Source organism: Caretta caretta, chromosome 24 (genome assembly GCF_965140235.1).
Source record: "Caretta caretta isolate rCarCar2 chromosome 24, rCarCar1.hap1, whole genome shotgun sequence".
Lineage (NCBI taxonomy): Eukaryota > Metazoa > Chordata > Testudines > Cheloniidae > Caretta > Caretta caretta.
The window spans coordinates 5,106,584-5,125,211 of NC_134229.1; the positions used below are offsets into that span (position 1 = coordinate 5,106,584).

At 46.6% G+C, this 18,628-nt stretch overlaps 1 protein-coding gene across 6 annotated transcripts in view; it reads right to left on the bottom strand.

The window, feature by feature from the left end:
• MEF2D (myocyte enhancer factor 2D) overlaps positions 1 to 18,628 on the bottom strand; it is a 170,255-nt gene that overhangs the window by 148,265 nt on the left and 3,362 nt on the right. Inside the window, exon 2 of one of the 6 annotated variants that reach the window (XM_075122921.1) lies at positions 18,378 to 18,619. The exons of the other annotated variants lie outside the window; for them this stretch is intronic. The gene's annotated coding sequence lies outside the window, so the exon portion shown is untranslated. The remainder of the gene's footprint in view (positions 1 to 18,377; positions 18,620 to 18,628) is intronic. 6 annotated transcript variants of the gene reach the window in all.

Sequence of the window (18,628 nt, forward strand, 5' to 3'; positions counted from 1 at the left end):
CATGCTCAATTCACCCTGCCCTACACCAGTGCACAGTAAGCATGAAACGCCAATTCCCGATCAGAATGGCAGAGTATTATATGAGTGCAAAGTTGACTGTGCAAGATTCAAACCAACAGGGAGCTTCAGGACCTTTCTTTCTTGGTGCCTCATGTCCCCCTCTGTAAAATGGGGATAATAATACTTTCTCCCAGATTCATATTTACACTACAGCCCTTTCACATGGAGAGGAGACAAAGTGGCAGTAAATTACAGTGACGCCTAACTTAAAGTGTGGTGTGAAGGGGTCTTCAGTCTCCTCTTACCTACACTGTACATTGAATGATTCAGGAACTACTACTTCTGAATAAATCCAGGTGTAGACCCTCTTGTTCCAGAATAAGGGTGTGGTGTTCCTGTTTAGCTTAAGGCACTTTGAAAGTATTATCAATACAAATACTAAATAATACTATACTTTAACAAGTAACATCAATCCAGTGCCTTGTGGGTTTCCTAAGGTTATATAGGCTAAAAAGCATTTTTGTACAACGCCATCCTACGTCATAATTGGTCATTTTCTTAAATCCCTCATGCCCAGTTCCGGCTAAAATTGGCTTGACACTCAGGGCAGGCAAAGCTGATAACTGCAGACGAAGGAGTTCGTTGTTGTTTACACTAACACCCCTTTATACTGCTCAGTAAAGTGGCCCCAAAGTGAGGGGAATTGTAATTTACCCCCCACTCTGAGGTCCCTTTTCACTATAATAAGGGCCTTTAGTGTAAATGAGATTCAGCCCCTTAAATTATGTTCGAAGACCAAAACAACAACAACATTGCAAGGCCGAGAACACTTCTCCGTAATTTAAGAATACAAATCAATCCCAAGAATGCTGCAATTATCCCCAGAATAAACCTTGCAAAGCCAGGGAATTCAGGGTTAAGGCAAAAGAGCAAAGAAATCCAAACACATCCAGGGTCAGGAAATACACAGTAAAGGCACCCGAACAGTCTTACTGTATGGACTACACAGTGTGATTGGAAGTGCCACTCTTTTCCAATGTGATCCATGCTACTTCCGGCCCCGAGTTACATTCAGAAGTGACTTTTATAAACTACCAAGGGAAGCGGTGGATTTTCCATCTCTGGATGCCTTTCTGGAGAAGTTTCAGTCAAACACATGATTGGGCTCAACACAGAGGAAACTGGGGGAAACTCTCTGGCCTCTGTTATACAGGAGGCCAGACGAGATCAGCGGTTCTCAAATTGTGGGTCGGGACCCCAAAGTTGGGACCCAATTTTTATGGGGTCACCAGGGCCAGCATTAGACTTGCTGGGACCCAGGGCTGTAGCTCAAGCCTGAGCTCCACCCCAGCCTGTGGCAATGGGGCTCGGGCTATAGTCCCTTCTCCCCCCACCTGGTGCGGCTCGGCTTGGCCTGCGGCCCCTTTTCCCCCCACCCAGGGCAGCAGGGCTCGGGCTCTGACCTCCCGCTCCCTAGGTGTCATGTAGTAACTTTATTGTCAGACAGGGGTTCACAGGGCAATCAAGTTTGAGAACCCCTGGACTAGATGATCTAATAACCATTCTAGCCTTAAAATCTATGAATCTTACAGAGGGGGAAGATGAGGCCCAGAAACAGAATTCTGGCTTTTTATGAACTATAGATTCATAAAAAGAAAAGGAGTACTTGTGGCACCTTAGAGACTAACCAATTTATTTGAGCATGAGCTTTCGTGAGCTACAGCTCACTTCATCAGATGAGCTGTAGCTCACGAAAGCTCATGCTCAAATAAATTGGTTAGTCTCTAAGGTGCCACAAGTACTCCTTTTCTTTTTGCGAATACAGACTAACACGGCTGTTCCTCTGAAACCTGTATAGATTCATAGCTATTTAGGTCAGAAGGGACCATTATGATCATCTAGTCTGACCTCCTGCACAATGCAGGCCACAGAATTTCACCCTCCACTCCTGCAAAAAACTTCACACCTATATCTATGCTATTGAAGTCCTCAAATCGTAGTTTAAAGACTTCAAGGAGCAGAGAATCCTCCAGCAAGTGACCCGTGCCCCATGCTACAGAGGAAGGCGAAAAACCTCCAGGGCCTCTTCCAATCTGCCCTGGAGAAAAATTCCTTCCCGACCCCAAATATGGTGATCAGCTAAACCCTGAGCATATGGGCAAGATTCATCAGCCAGATACTACAGAAAATTCTTTCCTGGGTAACTCAGATCCCACCCCATCTAATAAATAGAGAGAAGGGGAGGTCTCATCAAACGTTGTCCCTTGTTATCTGGAGATAGCCCTACGAAACACATCTGTTACCACCTCTGAGCTCGACTCAAATTGCCCGGTAAGGAGACACAACTGTCTCAAGTGGCTTTCGGATCCAGCAGGAGTGAAGACATCACATGGTACATCCCCATCCTGTTGTCCCAAGACAAACACCGGTGAGCCAGGGGATGCAGGCTGTCATCTGTGTCAACTGGTTTCAAAACCATCAACACACAAGAGGCACCTGAATTTTAAAGAGGCCAAAGTTTAGGGAAGCTGAGACTGGAAACTTTCAGAGGAAATTTGCTGCCCTGGTCCAGCAATGTGCTTGTCTCGACTGGTGGGAAAGTCTCTAAAACTTCAGGAAAAAGAAACAAAATGCCCTCCCATTTTATCCCCTTAGGACTGAAAACCCAGGGCAAAGTTAGGCTGGATGCTGCAGCGTTTCTGAGTTCCTATGGAGTCTGGGCAACCTGCCACGAGCAACAGCGGCTCCGGGGGTGTGGAAAAAAAATAAGTGTTTATTTTGGGGGATGAGAGAAAACTTGCAATGTACAAACTGCGGAGGGGAAAAAAAAAAGTGTTTCTGCCGCTCCTGCCAACACTGCGCGCCTCACAATATAAAGACTTTTGTTTAAGATCCAAGATTTCTGGTGGGAATACTTAACTTACTAAGTATATTCTTTCCTGAGGCTTACGCCGAGAGACTCTAACAAGATCTCATTCATATACCACCTAGGAGAGTCAGCCCCTCTCATCGCAAGGGTGGTTTCCATGTTTGCCATAATACCCTATATGGCCCTCTTTTTAACATAGGGCGGAGGCTCAGAATGATCCAGCGATTTGGGCACTGGGCTGGGAGCCAGGAGACCTGGGCATTGATTCTGAGCTGTGTTCTGGTCCCTTTACTCCGCTTCTTGTGGAGAATAGCCACATCATCCTCTTCCTGCTACAAAAGCTCATGTTAAAAGCTCTCTCCTTCTGCTGCAAGCTGACAGTTGGGCTAAAGGAGAATCCCCACTTGCTGTTAACAGTATAGGGCCTATGACACACAGTTGAGCCATTCTGATTCCATCCAGCACAGGGCAATCTTACATACCCATGCACGTGCAGACACCCAGCCCATTATAATCCCTGCCTCATAGTGCACTGGGAAAGATTAAACGAGCTAATACTTGAAAAGGACAATCTATGTGCTAAATATCCTTCTCACCTCAATTGTTTTCTCCCTTGCCAGCAGCATTCAGCGCTGCCCGGATAGCATTAGGAATTACTGAAGAGACACGGGAGGACAAGCTTCCTCCCAGGGTGACCCAGATTCCCCTTCTGCCTGATCCTTCAGTGAAGTCATAATCCAGTGGGGGAGGGGGATTGGGGTTCTTTTTTTTTTTTTTTAACATCCCAGGGTGTTGCCATGGAAATGACTCTGATGCTATCATTTGTTAGCAGAGGAACCAAAACTGTGCTGGAGGAAAAACACCTGGGCTCAAACCAGACGGCCGCTAGAGATGAAGGACAGCTCTGGAGCTCAGACACTGCGCTGAGGTTCAGGAGACACGGGTTCGATTTCTGCTTCTGTCACGGGGCGTGTCCGCAATCTCTCCGGAGAGAGGATACCCAGGCTAGCTAGCAGGGCTCAAAGCAGCAGTGAAGACACAGCAGCACCTGGGGCCCTTGTGTTGCTAGCCCCCGGCTGCTGTGTCCTCTTTTTAGCCGTGCTAGCCAGATGAGAGGTAGCTAGATTGGAGCTAGCATGCGTATGCAAATCCATGCTGCAGTCACACCCCGATGGCAGCACAGACCTACCCGCAGACTCCCTGGGTGAGTCAATTAATCTCCCAGTGCTTTAGCTTCCTATCTGATTATAATCCTTTCTTTGTCTGTTTAAATTACAACCTCTTTGGGGCAGGGACTGTCTCTTACAACTGTCTCTGAACAACTGGAATGGGGCCCAGCTCTTGTCTGGCTGTAGTGATGCACCCAATGTAATATAAGCGGTAATAAAGGCTCTTTGATCATTAGAAAATGGGGTAAGGGCCATTAGGGGAAAAGGAAAAACCAATTAAATCTTTGAACCAAGCTCCTCCTGGGTGGAATTCCATTGACTTCAGCTTCCATTGACCCCAGCCCCCTCCCAATCTCAAACCTAGGTGAGCAGATTTGGTCCCATGCAAAGAGACCCAGCTGACACGAGGGTATCTTTTTGCAGCTGTATCGATGGGAGCCCTAGTGTAGATAAGGCTCCTGCAGTCGCGAGCATTCTCCACACTGTGCCTGAGACTTTCAAATCCACCTAGAGAATTTAGACACACACTGCAATAAATGGGAGCTGTGGGTCAAAATTCTCCAGGCAGCTTTGTCAGTCTCTGTCCTTATTTGCATCTGCTGTGAGCAAGATTAAATGGCAAAGCATCTACATTAGGGCCTGGGATGACACACAAAGTTTTACCGGTTTAACTAGACTGGTGATTTTGTTAAACTGATTGAGTTAAACAGATGCAAACCCCTATACGGGCACTAATAACTTGATTTAAAACAGGTTGGTTTTTCAAAAATATTGCCACACCCTAGTTAAGGTTGAGCAGAACTCCCAGGTGAAAAACAAATGTTTCTAAGGACTCTGAAATCCACCTGCATGCTCAGATTGTCTTGAAAATGGCTACACCTCAACCAGGCTCAGGGTGGGGTCAGTGGTGCAAATTTGGGGCCACTTGGTGTAGAGGTTCCAGAGATACAGTGCCTAGAGAACAAAAAAAAAAAAAAGAGACGGGCCATACTTTTTGCCTATTCTTAGAACTTTTCTGGACACCGCTGTGGCTCAAATGACAGCGCTGATCTGCACCAGCTTGAGCTCGCCTGCTTGGATTTGACCTCAGCTAGTTCTCCATCAAAGCCCCAAAGGAAGCTAGAAAGCCCATGGGGCACCACACCACCTCAGCCCATTGCCACCCTCTCCCACGCACCCAGATAGTCACAACAGCTGAAGCCTGGCAGAGAAGGCGAGAGAAGCAGCATCTGCTCTGGTGTGCAGCACCTGGGACGAGAGCCGCAGATGGTATAAATCCGTACAGCTCCCCGGGCTTCAATGGAGTGATGCCTATTTACTCCAGTTAGGGATCTGGCCCCAGCTACACCCATTTACACCAGCTGGCGATCTGGAACCAGACTCAGAACTGGGACTGGGATTTCAGCGGAGCCCAGTACTCAACTCCTGGCCTCGATGGGAGCTGAGCTCTGAAAAATCTGCCCCCGGAGTCTAAGGGGAACGGTTGTGTCGTAGGTAAGGTTGCTTTTAGAAGCCTCCTGAGCAGGCACATTTGTCTGAAAACTTACTCGTCTTAGAGAAGCTGAGCCAACCGTCATTTGCATAACAAAAAGACCCCACATCTGCTCTGTTGGATTGTGTCAGATCTAGATCATATGCAAAGCAACCTTCCCTACCTTTCCAAGTACCGCAGCAATACACGGAGGAGTATAGGAACTGACACATCAGACCAGCGATCCATTTAGTTCTCTCAAAACAGCAGCCAGTACCAACTACTTCCGAGGAAGGTGCAAGAATCCCTGCAGTGATTGAATAACCTGTCCCTAAGGGAAATATCTTCCTGACCCTGATCAGTGAGAGGTTGCTTTATGCCCTGAAGCATGAGGTTTTATAGCACTTCTAAGTCACCAGGGGCTCCTTGCATTCCACCTCACAATCTCCCTGTGAGACACTCTCCTGCCCTGCCCTATTTCAGAGACTCCCTGCAACTCCTCCCAATTTTCCCCCATGCCAGGAGTTCCGAGTACCTCCTCCCATACCAGGGTACCTTAGGTTTTCTTAAAATCTGCTGAGCATTTACGCATCTAGCTCCCATTGACTTCAGTGAGAGTTAGTTGCCTAAATACCCTTGAGGATCCGGGCCTTAATCTCCATGACATCATAGATTCATAGATATTAAGGTCAGAAGGGACCATTATGATCATCTAGTCTGACCTCCTGCACAATGCAGGCCACAGAATCTCACCCACTCACTCCTGCGATAAACCTCTCACCTATGTCTGAGCTATTGAAGTCCTCAAATCATGGTTTAAAGACTTCAAGGTAGATAGATGTTTTTATACAGTCTCTAGTGGTGGTTTCTAAGACCTGGTTTCCACAGTTTTTGTACCAATTCATTTTGGTTGGGGGTGCAATTACACTAGTCAGTTTTCAGGAGCAATCTACACTAATCTGAGGCTTTACACTGTTACAACTGAGTCAGATAAGGGGTTGTACCAATGTAACTATTTCAGGATAAAAAACACACCCCTAACCTAAGTAGTTAAATTAACACAAAAACTGTGCAGGGACCACCCCAAAAGTTACAACGGATTGTCTAACACACTTACACTGCATGTCAGTCAGTCCTTCGCAGCTATTATCCTTCATGAGGGGTCAAAATGGAAGGTCACAAGGCTACTTGCTTTTGCATGTTATGCATCATATTAGTTCCTCTTTTAAAAATAAGCTAACTTTTGTTAAGTTAGCGAGGGAGCAGGGACAAGTCAGCGCTGGTGATATGTGGCAATGAGTCCCACAGTCTAATCATGTGCTGCCTTAACACGGATTTCCTTTATCAGTTTTGAATTTGCCTTCTTTCTATTTCATCAACTGTTCCTATGTTCTTGTATTACCTGCTGTCACTACTCACCTAAATAAAATCCTCTTCAAACTGATAGACCTTCTAACACCTCAGTTATTACAAACAATCAGCCCTCCAGTTCTTTTCGAACGGATGCAAAACACATTGCCAACTCTCAAAATTTTACTGCAACTCTCAGGATAACTGTTATTTTTTTCCTCAAGCCCCACCTCCTGGAGCCCTGGGAATCTGAGAATCTCAGCTTTCACCTGAAAAAACAAAAGCGAGTAATAGCCCTCAGAGCTGCAAACCTGACCTCAATGCATCCCAATCAGATGAGTCTAATGGTCCATTCTGGCTTTAAAAAATCTATGAAGCCCAAAGTCTCAAAACCCAGAAGATAAATAAAAAGAAGCCAAAATGTATTTTTATCTCATTTTTTAAGCATGATTTTGGGGGAGCCTGACTCATGATTTTTGAACATTTGGGGTTGGCAACACAAAGGACATACCAGCCTCCAACCCACCCTGGAAGAGTTTGTAGTGAGTTTAGATTTAGTAGTTCTGGGGGGGGGGGCAGATGTGCTTCCAGGAGGAGGGGGAAGGAGACGTTTGAAATCCTCAAAACCACTGCAAGCTGCTCTGTGTTTGTACAGTCGATTGGGAGCCCATCCGTGAAGTCCTTTGGGAACCTCCGATGCTTTCACGCACGTCCATCTCCTTCGGTATACAGAAAGGTCACCGCCCGACACTCCTCCAACCACCCGCTTACCAAGCCCAGATGTTGCGACCGACCCACACCAGTCTCACGCTTCCCAGGCCACCCCACCTCTGCCGAGTGACTCCGAGATGGTTCCTTAGAGTCAGAAGTTGTGGGGGGAGGGGGACCCATAACAGGATTCACGGAAGGCTGGAGGAGACAGAACAATCTGATTGTGCGCTGCTTTCTCCCACCCGTCGGACGTGCCAGATCGGAGCTGCTGTACCGTAACATGTAGGAGGCTTGGCTTATGTTTTAAAAAGGATAATGTTCCTTTTAAGTCTGAGCCACCCAAAATAACAACGACCCTGAAGAAGACAGTTCCTCCTAGGCCTTGTCTACAGTGGGATCGGCTGCCTCTGGGCAAGCCCCCAGTGTAGACATGTTTTGCACCGGTGCCTGGCTTCCAACCTGGTAACATGCACCAGTGCAATTCCTGCAGCGCTGGTGTCAACCTTGTCTACATTAGGGCCCTGATTGCCCAGCACCTGATACAGTCATTTCCACCAGTGCAAAGTGAGCCTATAATGCTACCAGCTCAGTTTTTCACACTCAATTCACACTGGTGCAAATGACTGCAACAGCTTAAACTGTAAGCCCTATGGGGCCAGGACTGTCTTTTTGTTCTGTATTTGTACAGCACCTAGCACAATGGGGTCCATGCAATACAAATGATAAATAATAACAAGCGCCTCCTTCTGCTTGTGGCTGGGGGGACGTGCACCAGCGTCTAGTTAAAACAGGAACTCGCGTGTGCACCTGAGTGAAAAGAACTGGGAAACATGCTTCCATGCTGCTAAATGCTTGGCGTCTTTTTCACCAAGCACCATCCCACGCGAAAGGACAGCAGCAGCCCCCTTCCAGTCGGTTGGTGCAGGGAGCAAGAACCATACAAGCCACCAGCTGCCTAGGAAGAGAGACATGGCTGCTCAAGCAGCAAGGATCCTGCTTAGACCATCTGGTCCGCTTCTGTTTTAAAAAACGAGGATCTTATAGATACACGTCTCCCATTCTCCCCACTGCAGCTCAAGGCGACAGAGTTCTGCAGGGTGAAGAGTTAGCAGCACCCAGCTAGAGATCTGGGCAGCATCTTCGGGACTGGGCTTCGGATACTTGTGAGTAAATGAGTAGCAAAGAGCTACTACTGTCAGCTTTCTACGTGGCATGTTGCAAGCCGGTAGGAAGGATGGCTGTACGGGTGTCAAGGAAGGTTGAGTTTGTGGTTCAAGGATCAGACTGAGGCTTAGTAGATCTGAGTTTGACTCCTGGCAAGTCACCTGGGGCTAGATTCTCAAAAGCACGTTGGGTACGGAGCTCTTGAAAACATGGCCAGAAGTTTCACAGTGGGAGGTGCTGGAAAGCTTTCAAAATCTGGCCTTTATTTTAGGTGCCTAAACAGGAGCTGGACTGTTTGGGGGCGGGGGGAGGAGCCCCACTTGTGGACGCTCCACCCTTGAAAATCCAGCCTACAGCTGAGATGTGAACCGAAGACGGGTCCCCTAGCTGCCATTCCAGTGCCTTAACCACTGGGCCATCCTTCCTCTCCATTTACACCTGCAAGTAAAGCTGCATTGCATTGAATTTGCCTGGGGTTGAGCCCATGCATGGCATGCAGCTTCATTTTAAAAATCAGAACTAAATAGCATCAGCATAAACGTTACTCAAAAAGCAAACCCCCCTTTCCAGTGAAATACACTAGCATTTGGGGACCCGTTTGATGCCAACTGGCCCAGTCCACTTTCCTGTCATCAAAACAATCTGCTTCCCTAACAGAGTTTTCGTAAGAGCAAGAGGCAAGTCTCAAGGGTGTGCCTGGTGCACCCTGAGATAACCACACCCGGGGGCCCAAGCGATGAACTTCCCAGCACTTCACCCCTTTGCCAGGACCCTGGGCAGCGTGAGAACTGTAGGAGAGACTCAGTTCTCAGTGCAAACACATGACTTAATGCATTGGGTTTCCAGTAAGTTATTCATCAAGGTCTGTGAACTGCAGTATATATAGATATAGATGGATATGGATATATAAGTACCATTAATAATGACACGATGATTTCATGCATCTGAAGCTCAGGTCTTTGGCCAGCATATTTCTTAGCTGTGCAGCTGGCAAATGCAAGAGTCTGTGTATACATTCCACAGAAATGTTCCTTTTGCACACACCACCATGGCTTTAAAGGGTGAAATTCACAATCCTTATGCAGTACTTATGTGCCTCTGAAACCTGGGGCTTATGCTTTCCTCTTTGCGTTTACCATTTCTCAAGCATCTAGTTTTCAACAGCTCATAAGCCACGCTAGAACAGCAGTTTTCAGTATCATATGAATGTCAACCACTGTAATATTGATGCTCCTTTTTCCAACATCAGCGTCATGACCATCATCCCTCTGATGGGCAGTAGCAAGTATCTATGGCCTTTGCATATCGGCCTCCCAGAAATTAGTGGCGTAAAGTCTGGGTATGTTCTAAGTGTCGCTTGCTTTATTTACACTTATCTTCCAGAGATCTCCCTCAAACACAATGCCGCAACTCCATCCCAAGAGCAGACTCTAGCAGAAATTAAACCTTCCAGCTGCTCGCAACTGCTTTCTCTCCAGAGAGCCTTGTAACTAAACCAACAGCAACACAAGCTTTCCTTCCAAGACTAAGAACTTGCTCGCACAAGAAGAACATGGAAAACTGTGCGTAACGGTGCCACCTGGTGACGTCTGCCACAACAACAGATACAGCACAACGATGGGCTGGTCTTGTGGTCGAGACACTGGCCTAGGGCTCCAGGAGGCTGCGTTCAATTTCTGGCTCTGCCACAGACTCCCCTGGGCAAACTACTGAGCTCCTCTGTGCCTCAGTTTCCCACCTCTAAAATGGGGATAATGATCCTTGTTGGCCTTGACTAATCAAACTGTAAGCTCTCTCATGCTCTGTACAGCCTAGCACAACAGGATTTCGAGGCACGGCTGTAACACAGATAATCACAATGACTTTCAGATTCAGCAGAAGATGAGAACAACTGTCCCCAACACTGAAAGACAGGGGCCCGTCCTGCCAACAGTCCACTGATTTCAAGGAATGCCAGAAGGATGCCTGCAGCGTGAGGTCCCATTCAATTATAATTAGAGAGATCACGACTGTCAGGAAAACTGGTGCGTGCAGAGGGAAGCTCCAAACCTAGATCCCCTGACAGGCCTGGCTCCCTTCTCCCCAACACCAGTGTGAAATCAGGATTAACCCCCAGTGACGCCAAAGGAAAGAATCAGCCCACAAGCATTTCATGGAAAGGTAGTTTCCCTTTCTAGACTTCAGGGTAATAACTTGGCAGACCAACAAACCAACCTATGTATTCAGTGGAGTTATGAAGACCAGTATTGGACAAGCTACCTGCTCGGCAGCTCCATGACAAGTAAATTACAGGGCTCTGTCGTACTGACCAATAGGTGCGCGGAGATTGGTTTCATGACAAATCCCACGCCCTGAGACACACACCTGCTTTGTAATTGCCTCTGGATTGCCTAGCACTGACTAAAGGGGACATGGTCCAGAGTTTAAAAGCACAAGACAAGAAGCTAAGAGAACTGGATTCTGTTCCTTATTATTTTTTTGTATTATGATTGTACCTAGATGCTCTGGTCCATGACGCTGGCACAAGACAGATCGTCAATAATAACGACGTCTATCACACGGTTATACCATCATTTATTAACCCGTTCCAAATGATTTAATCAATTTACTCAATATAAAATAAAGGTGCACCTTAGAACCCTTTGTGGCAGCAAGACAGAAGCAGTAGCATTCAAGCTTTGCAGACTGCTCCTTTAAGGCCCAGAGAAAGCAGCCTTAGTGGCTGGTAATTGGCTTTGTCGGTCTATTAACCATCTTGAGATGCTGCTTTTGCACTAACAATGACTTCAGCTGATCCTGTACAAGCCAGATCCCTTCTGCGGGTGTAGCTCCCTAGACGTCAATGGAGTGGCACCGGTTTACATCAGCCGAGGATCTGACCTATTTAAAAAGAACAGCAAGACCAAGCTATCGGGTGCATTTACATTTGAGCCGAGAGGTGTGATTCCCAGCTCACGCCGAGTTGCCCTCAGTAGCTCCAGCAGAGCTGGTGTGCTAAAAATAGCTGGGTGGCCAGGACAGCATGGGTGGCGGCTCAAACTAGGCTCCCAAGTACGTACCCAGGGGGTTCAAATGCCACCCCGTCACACGGCTATTTTTAGCATGCTAGCTCAAGCTAGCGCAGGTAGGCCCACATGACACCTCCCAGCTCAAATGTAGATGCACCCCTACATTTAGGCTCCAGTTACCACACCTGGAATGGGATATTGTTGATTGGTGCCATCCGCTGTACAAAGAAAGGAGACTGTAAGATTGCCCCATTTATTTTCCACTAGGAAACTCACACCTGCTATTCCTACCCCAGCTAGCATTCACCCCAAGAAATATAAATTTAAAATAACATGATGCCTTTTACCTCAGTGCACTTTACAAACAAGTCACTGGTCTATACAGTATTTGCCCCATATGGAGGGATGATGTCCAGGAGACCATTACTGTGCAAATCACTAATTTGTGCCTCATGGAGAACCACGTGATCAATTTCATGCATCTTTAAGTCTTTCACCTGCACTCTGCCCACCAACACATCTCTGGTGGGGTGACAACTTTTCAAAGCTACGAACAGCTTCAAACAGGGCACCATTCGAAAAACCACTACCACCCACTAGGAAACGTCTCCTTCTTCTCCCCAGCCAAAAGTGGCATGTTTTACCCTCCCCCTCCTCCAACTAAAAAGAAAAAAAAATGGCACTGGATGGGAACTATTCAGTACTTCCCAGGTTAATTCACCCATTGCAAATTACCTGCATTTTGAGACAGAGGGTCTAACCCTGAGTGTCCTCAACTGACTTCAGTGGAAGATGAAGGCGATCGGTACCTGGAAAGACCCTAATTACTATTGATTTAAAGGGCCTGATTCTCATTTATACTAAGGCCCCTTTCCTCTGCTCTGGGTGTAAATTACAGGTCTGGTCTACAGTTAGAATTTAGTTTGACATGGCTACAACACTTAGGGATGTGAAAAATCCAAACCTCTGAGCGCCGTAGCTATGTGTAGATGCCGCAGGTCAAAGGCAGAATGTTTCCTGCAATGGCAGACGCTTCCGTCACTTGTAGGGTGCCTCTGTGTTACAGGGCTATGCCACTGTAGTTAATCCACTATAGCTATGCCACTATACCCACTGTAGTGTAGACAAGTGCTTGGTCACCTCACTTTAAATCCCCTTTGTGCTGTGATGGGGCCGGAGTGCAGATGTCAGATCACAGTTTTTAAAATCATGCCTAAAATATCACCGTGCCCCCAAAAAAGCCCTTTAGACCTTGTTCCTGCGAACACTGAGGCGCATGAGCAATTTTACTCCATTACCTTGGCTGAGATTACTCACATGAGTAAAGTTACACATATGTGTAAACTGTTTGCCAGACAAGGTTCTTATTTTAATCGTCTGGGGCCAGACTCTCATTTACAATAAGATCTCTTGACACTGATCTGACTGTGTAAAGGGGCATTGGGTGAATGCGGCTCTGAAGTACACCCTGTTTAAGAACCCCTAATTCTACCACCGAGAAAGAATTCAGGCCTCCATTTTAGTTTCACCATCCTATGATACTTCACTGCATGTTAGTAAGTATCTATTTGATACAAAGAATAAAATCCTAGTCACAAGAGTATCTGTTGTTTGAATCTTTACAAAGAAGCAGAGAAACAGAGCGGCAGGTTTTTTGGCATTGATTATAAGGTCTATGACTTCAGTTCCTCTATATACAAACACAGCACATGTATCAGGTAGGGGCCGAGACATTTACACACAGCAATACTAGCCAAAGCGTGGCAGCATTCCAGCTCCACCGGCGAGCCATACACATTCGGCCTCTAGAAAGACCAGCACTTAATTGCGCGTTGCAGGCATAATATATGACCTGCTTGTCACAGAGCAGTAAGTTAAACACGCATCTCTGACGCTCGGCGCGTCCCTGGCTGTTTCAGCAGAGGAGCTGGTAAGAGCTGGGAACGTTTCAGAGTCAGTGGGATGACTTCTCGGGCGGTGTAGCCGACCCCAGCTCAGAGCATGGCTGACACATTCACATGTATTCCTTCCTTCACCAGCTAGTGCCTCACTCCCCTTGCCCCTCCGGGAAATCCTTCATAACTGGCAGCATGGCCTAGCAGATAGGGACTCAAGAGAGCCAAGTTCGATTCCTGGCCCTGCCGCTGGCCTACTGGGTGATCTTGGGTGAGTCACTTCAGCTCTGTGCCTCAGTTTCCGTTGGGGGACTGATGATACTGACCTCCTTTGTAAAGCACTTTGAGATCTATGGCTCAAAAGAGCTATATTATGAACTGATCTTCCCTCTCCTTTCTAACATATTTAGTCGAACAGAGAAATACTTGCCATTGTCAACATTTATTGCACCCTGAGCATCTGAGTTAGAACCCATTTAAATGAATGGGGCAATTGACACTTTAGAGCTATTGTTCCAGGCTCTCTGCAAACTCAGGCTGAATGGGCTTTGCCTACAGTAGGCAGTTTCACTGGCAAAGGTTTTGCCGGCACAGTGCCACAGACAAAGCTATTTTGGAAAAGCGCATTCACACTCTACTACTTGGCGCTTTATGTCCATGCAGCTCCTGGTATGTCAGCACCAAGCATAGTGCATTGTGAGGAGGCATCCCAGTGTCCCCCCGCCTTCAGACACACTGCCTTGTGGGAAATTGTTGCTGCGTACAGTGGGCCAACCGCTGTGTACAAGTATTATATTGTGGGGGCACCCAAGAGCGTCAGTCATGCCCTGTCGTGCAAGGTGCTGTACATAAAGAGAACACAATGGCCATTCTTGCCCCCAAAGAAAGAACAATATCATGGGAATACCTCTCTGAGAATGTGGAAATGTGGGCAAGCTTTCCCAGTAAACATTTTTAGAATAGAGCAGGTCGGAATTTGAATCATTCACCCCACATGTCCCTCCCCTCTTCACACACACACACTCTCTCTCTCTCTCTCTCTCTCCACCTAGCCCTTCTGCTCCAGGCTTTAGAAAGCACTAGTCAGTTGCCCAGTCCAGAGAGTAAAGTGGTTTGAATACATTTTTGGATACTTTTGGCAGGAAGATTTATTTATTTTATAGCCCCAGTGCTTTTTATGATCAATGAGAACGATTGTTGTTTTAAACAGGAGGAAATAAAAAAAGCTGCAAGCAAACAAGTGCAAAGAAAAAAAGGACGGAGCACATGACACCAGAGTGAAAGATTGAAAACGACAGATCTGCGAAGGCAGAGCTGCTGGCAGACGACAGTCGGGCGAGGGCTAGATTCACCTTAAAGAGAAAAGAACCACACGCAGCAAACGGCTTCTTTAATAAAAAAAAATACATACTAATAAAAGGTCAGCCTAGAGGTCTCCCAACATCACCTAAGCTCCGCTCAAACCAGCTGTTTAATAAAATACAGCGCTTTATTGATAGGTTTATGTAATTTTAAAAAAAGAAGAGAGAAATGCCAGGGAGAGAAAAGTATCAAATGCCATTTCTTAGGAAGCCGTAGGCTGATCCGTGCCATCTTAACTCTGATGGACTAATTATTTCTTATTTGAATGGCAGTGCACCAACCAAGACCAGCACCCCATTGTGCTGGGGGCTGTACAAGTAAACAGGACTTTCTCTACACACAGAAATGGCACTGATTTAATTCAATCAGTTTTTAAATCGAATAAGGGCTTGTCTACAGGGGGCCATCCAGGAAAATGAATCTGAATTAAGTAGAGGTGTGAATTTGAAGTGGATTATTTCAACCCTTGTGTGAGCACCCTCATTCAGAATTAAATGTCCTTAATTTGGTTTATTTTAATTCACTTTTGGAACCAAATGAAGGCCACTTGCTTTCGGAATAACAGCGTTCACACAAGGATTTAATGCAGTATAACTAATCCGCTTCAAAAGTCAGACGTGGGGGTCTCCTGTACAATTAAGGCCATGAAGAAATTTGCACTCTGTGTGCACCGTAGCTAGGTCCTAACCCCAGCTGGAGATGCAGCTGGATCAATGCAACAGAACCAGCTGTGCTGCCATCGTGCTGTAGTGTACACATAGCCCTACTTTCTTTGGATTAACTTTCCCCATGTAGACAAGCCCTAACTCGAGCTAAGAACACTCCTTTTGTCCAAGCTACCCAGCGTGGGAATTTCTTATTCTGGAGCTAACAGTGGCTAAAATGAATTGTACCAGTGCAAACAGCAGGGCAATGCATTGCACTGAAATAGTTTCCATTCAACTACACTGATTAAAGCTACACCAGCACCTAGCCAAGCACTTAGCTAAAGTCAGCTGGGCCTGGTTGTCATTTACACTGAAGCCCTGTCTACACTACAGGGACTACAGTGGCTTTACCCCTTGCATCAACCCCAACTTCCCAGCACCAGCAAAGGGCCTTTAACTGGGTATGTAGTAATTTACACTCATTTTCAGGCTGATGCAAAGGGGCCAGAGTGTAAACGACCATCAGCCCTGGTTTTAATTCACACTTTTTGTTATTTCAGTGGACATTTGTGTGGAGGTTGGCTTTTAGCTAAGTCACTGCTATCGCCTTCTGTGGACTTTTTTAAACCAATTTATGGCAAGGGAGTCACACCAATTTAAATACATTAATTTAGAAACAGGGTTAGTTAGATTAGAGCAAATTCTGCACACAGGTTAAGCCCCAGCAAAAGACAGTGTGGCCTAGTGGATAAAGCACCAGGCTAGGACTCCAGAGACCTGGGTTCCTCTGTTGCCATCTGACCTTGGACATGTCCTGTCCTCATTCTCTGCCTCAGTTTTCCCACATGTAAAATGGAGCTAATGATACTGATGTTGATAAAGCACCGTACAAGAGCTTGGTGGTATTATTATTCCAAAGAGCTTGCAATGAAAACAGACAAAGCGTGGGAGTGGAAACAGATGCACAGAGATGTTCTTGGTCAATAGCAAAGCCAAGAGAATAAACCCTAGGTATTCTACATCCCAGGCTAGCACCCCGTCAACAACAAACACGAATTTAGGGACGCCAACGTCCAAATACCGATTTTCACACACACAAAAGTAATTGAACAGAGAGAAACAACTCAAGAAAAAAGAACAGGAGTACTTGTGGCACCTTAGAGACTAACAAATTAGCAGATATAGACTAACAGGGCTGCTCCTCTGAAACTGAGGAAAAGAAAATCTGAAACTGTTTCAATATTTTTTTTAAAAAAGCAGCATTTCCTTCAACAGCGACCCGTTCTCTCTCCCCAGATTATTATTTTGGGAAGTGTTATGGTGAGGTCCAGACACTCGAGCTGAGATCACAGCTCCCTTGCGGATAACGGTAACTGACCTCTTTTGGGCTGTGAGATCTGCTAAGAAGTAGTGCTAGATGGGGGTTAGGTATTGCTACTGTACTAGGTTACACACACACTTAAGATTACATTAACAGAGTCATGCCAATTTCTGTTCCCAACTGGCTACGCATTGTGCACGTTCTATTATTTTTGCTACCTTGCCCGACCTCACATATTGACACCCTGCTTATCACAGCCACCAGTTATGTCTTTAAGTCTCGATTCTCTGGGAGCAGGGACTTGTCATTTGCTATATGTTTTACACGGCACCTAGTACAATGGGATCCAGGTCTGATCGGCCTCTAGGCGCCACCACAATACAAATGTTCAGTAATAAAACTAAGAGACAGTCCCTGGCCCAAAAGCCTTATACTCTAAACAGACGGACATCAAAGGATGAGACAGAGAGCTATTATTATCCCATTGTATAGTTGAGGAAAATGAGGCATAGGGACAGTGAGGACCTGTGAACACTTAACTAGTACTGTATTGCTTTAATTATACATGGCCTACGAGGAAAGCTTGAAAGAAATGGGCATGTTTAGTGTCGAGAAGGGAAGACCGAGAAGGGACACGATAACAGCAAAACGTTGATAGAAAGAGGACAGTGATCAGTTGTTCCCCCACGTCCACCAAGAGTACGACAAGAAGGAAAACCAGCCCAATTTGCAGGGAGATTTAGGATATTAGGACAAACTTTCTCACTCTAAGGGGAACAGACGTCCAAAGGAGGTTGTGGAATCCCCATCACTGGCGGATTTTCAGAACACGCTGGACAAACGCCTGTCAGGGATGGTCTAGGGTTACTTGGTCCTGCCTCAGCGGAGGGGGCTGGGATGAGATGACCTCTCGAGGTCCCTTCCAGCTCCACAGTTCTCCGATTTTATTCCAGCACAATGAAAGCGGCAAAAAAAACCTCCGCTGTGGATGCAACCATAGCGGCATCGAAGTGCTTATATCAGGGTAGCTCACTGCAGTTGAAGCAAAATAAGCTCGCTCAGTATAACTCAATCATACGAGGGGCATAATTATTTCAGTAAAAAACAAATCACACCCCTCCCCCGCCCCCCAAAAAACGTGTTCTATCGCTAAGACTTTAACGTCCAGACGAGGCTTTGCCCAAGGTCCTACAGGGTGGTGCAAACTCCCCTGCTTTTCACCTTGAGTTCTTATTTACACCAGTGCCAGGTGGGTGCTAATTTCTACCAGAGCAGAATGGTACCTTTTGTCACATCCACTTTGTGAGGCTTCAGTTCAACTTAACACTTAAACACGTGCTTAACTTTAAGCAGGGGAGTGCCCTTGACTAACTTCAATATCGCACGCTAACAGTGAAGCACGGACTTAACTGCTTTGCTGAATCAAGGCCTGAGGGGATGCACTGAACTCGGGCTTGCTGAGCATCCGCACGGCAGAGCCACGCGCCCTCCAGACCCGTCTAGCCGCAGCCACGTTGCAGTGATCCGGGTCTGACACTAGGATTTCAGGGGGTGTTTCGCAGGGTACTTCGCGCCTCGCTGACTTGAGCCGTTCTAGGAGCTGGTTCGTGGCATATTGTGGGAGAACGCGTCTCTCCCTCCCGAGCCTACAGCTGTAGGGC